This window comes from Artibeus jamaicensis, unplaced genomic scaffold, assembly GCF_021234435.1.
Source record: "Artibeus jamaicensis isolate MK-2021 breed Jamaican fruit bat unplaced genomic scaffold, CSHL_Jam_final contig_1132, whole genome shotgun sequence".
Taxonomy (NCBI): domain Eukaryota; kingdom Metazoa; phylum Chordata; class Mammalia; order Chiroptera; family Phyllostomidae; genus Artibeus; species Artibeus jamaicensis.
This window is the reverse complement of record NW_026521221.1, coordinates 373,556-376,714: the sequence shown is the minus strand read 5'-3', so window position 1 is coordinate 376,714 and position 3,159 is coordinate 373,556. Positions and strand designations below refer to the sequence as shown.

At 39.0% G+C, this 3,159-nt stretch overlaps 1 non-coding gene across 1 annotated transcript; it reads right to left on the bottom strand.

Annotated features, from left to right (window-relative positions):
• Positions 1-1,184: 1,184 nt before the first annotated feature.
• On the bottom strand, positions 1,185-1,370 carry LOC119040284 (small Cajal body-specific RNA 16). Its single transcript, XR_005080820.2, has one exon. It is a non-coding gene; the product is annotated as a small Cajal body-specific RNA 16 (non-coding RNA).
• Between the last annotated feature and the right edge of the window lie 1,789 nt (positions 1,371-3,159).

Genomic DNA, 3,159 nt, shown 5'->3' with positions numbered 1-3,159 from the left:
ATTCCAAAATGAAGGGCTTGGCAGATTCGCTGTCTGGTGGGAGCCTGCTTCCTGGGTCACAGATGGCTTTCTTCTTCCTGTGTCCTCATGCTGCGGAAGGGGCAAGAGAGCTCTCTAGGGTCTCTTTTATAAGGCCACTAATCCCACTTATGATGGCTCCGCCCTTATGACCTATTTACTCAAATTTAGGGACTTGGACTATTATTCTCAAAGCTTACAGAATCTTTTATTATCTGGCCCCTCACATAAATCTCCTGTCACCTTCCACAGAGGACATTTTGCTCCATCCACAATGCCTTCAGACTCACTGGTGACTTTGCCTGGAGTGCTGTTCCTCAAGTAGTTAACTCCTACTCAGTGTCTTCAACTCGAGATACTTCTGCGAATCTTTCCTTCATGGTCTCCTTTCCCACTTTAGATATGTTCTTCGTCTGTGAGCCCGTCAAGTCCTGTGTTGGAGTCTCCACTACTGAGCCTGCCACACTCTGCCAAAGCTGGGAACTGCTGGAGTGCAACACCAGGTCCGACTGATCTTTGTGTCCCAACCCCACCACACCAGTCAACAGTGTCCTGAGGAAAGGGGAGGACAAGAAATGGAAGCTTGAAAAGGTTTAACTTCAGAATTTAGTCTCCAAACTCACTTTTGGGAGAAGATGCAGAAAATGTAACCATCTATTCCTCATTCTTAAGCTTCCCATGAACAAAGGAGGCAGCCTTTTGTGAAACTGCTTCTTACTCACGAAACCCGTATGCTTGGCAGTAAATTTCCCAGGAAAATTAGCCTCTTGTTCATTATAAGGATACTATAGGGTATGTGTGTGTGGGGAGGGGGAGTGTATAGGCAGAGTTCAAGCCTCAAATTTAAGGAATTAAGGTAGAAAAGGAAGCCGGTATCATTCTTTAACTTTACCTTCAGATTAGAAGTTTTGTTTTCATTTTGTGGCCCTTACTATACAGATACAATGAATGAGGAAACGGCTTTCCATGTCACTCTTCTTACAGGTTTTCTGCCCATGATTATAGTTAAATAATGAATACCTCTCACGTATACAAAGAATGTACAATGAGACTGATGAAATTGCAGTAAAAAAACTACTTTGGCTATAATAGCAGCATAATTTTTCCCTTTTTTTTTTAACTTAAGATAAGGCTTATTAGGATTATTTTAGCATCAATTTTCTTTTTCTTGTTTGCAGTATCATACATGACCATCAGACTGCTGCCAGAATGTTCACACCTGTTACTGCAAATTCAAAACCCAGGCAACACTCTCCTGGGGGTTTACTGTGGGTCAGGGTAGGGCTGCCTGGTACCGAGCCCCGCCCACCACTGGGCAGGTTCTGCAACACAGGAGCCTTTCTCCAGACTGTAGCACCAATTTTCTTAATTTTGCTTATATGCGTTAGGGTACTTGGTAGATGATCATTTATCCATGGATTACACCTGATCTGGCCTAGTTTAATGTGAAAGAGATTCTGGTATCTACTAAAGCTTTTATAGTTAAGAAAAAATGTACGCAGGGACAACTTTGATTTCTTGCTATATTTAGCAAAATTAATTTAATTTTATTTTTTATACTCACCCAAGGACATTTTTTTCACTGTTTTAAAAGAGAAAGTGTGTGGGTTGGAGAAAGAAAGACAGACAGAGCGAGCTCGATTGGTTACCTCCTTGTACATATCCCACCTAAGGATCGAACCTGCAGCCTGGGTATGTGCCCTAATGGGGAATCGCACCTCCAACCTTTTGGTCTAAGGGATGATACTCCAACCAAATGAGCCACACCAGTTAGAGCTACCAAAATTAATTTTAAATGGAACTTTTCATTTTCTTGCTCCACCTATAACTGGGAAGGCACAGCACTATGGGAATAATTTTGTGTGGTGCTGTGCTAGCAAAGACACATTGTTAAAAGTATATGCACATAAAATAAGTGTAATCATGTAAGATATAGTGTAGGTCTTAGACATGACTGAAATTTCATACAAATAAATCAAAACATCCACATAAGATTTAATATGTATAATATAAAAGAAAAATATTAGGCACATATTCTAAAAGAATAAAAGATTCTTTGAAGAATTACGAAATTCTTATAACTATCAAGGATGGTAGTAATTAATACCTACTTAATTAAATGCCATTTTCAAAGGTCAGATTCTGCTTAGATTGCCCCATCTCCATTCCTGGGAGAGGAAAATAGCTTAGTGGTCAACAGCACAGACTCTAGAGTCAAGTCACCTCCTTTGCCACTTGTGAGCTGAGTAGCCCTGGTGAGGCAGTTACGTTCTTGGACTCCCATTTCCTCGTAAGGACAAACTATAGCATCACGTGGTTTTTGTGAGGACAAAATGAGTGAATACATGTGAAGTGCCCAGAACACTGCCTGGCACGTGGAAGTCAGTGTTAGCTATTATTACTCCCGGAGACTTTTTCTTCGGAGGGCCTTCAATTACAGCAAGGGCTTCTAAGGCTTTTAAAAAGGGTGAAATTAAAAAAATACAATAAAAATTTTTTGCCTTAAAAAGTAGCAAGTAAAAAATAAATAAAAAGGGTGAAATATTTGTGTTCTTTAGCATTATCTTTGATCTGCAATAATATATGTACAATATCAAAAAGTCAAATGATTAACAGTTATTAATAAGTGCAATCAGAAATACTAGTAACTCCTGGGAGAAAAACCAAAGGTGAGAGGAAGTAGCCGATCCTCATAAATCCGACTTGGGCAAGTTGTCTTGGGTGAATAGTATAAAGTGTTAGAGAAGTTCATGAGTGGAAGCCCAGATTTAAATGCAGGAGTCGAAGAAATTGCTGTGGGACACAACGACAGCTTGGTGGTGCTTCACAGAAATAATGCTTAAGTTTCGTGCGGAAGGGATCACAAATGGAATCAAGTGAGTCAGCAAATCGTGTCAAAGGTAATGAATGCATTTACTGAGTGCTCTTCCAAATAAAGTGTTGTAATATTAATTTAATTAATTTAATTTTAATAGTTCAAGTACAGTTTTCTGCTGTGTTGTAATATTTCTATAAATACAGCTATTCAAAGCTTATATCAACTAGGTGTTATGTTAAGATATTTATTGAGATCTTTAAAATCTTAAGTATACAAAAAAATGAAAGAGCTAAACTTGTTAAGCATGAGGGATTTAGCTCAGC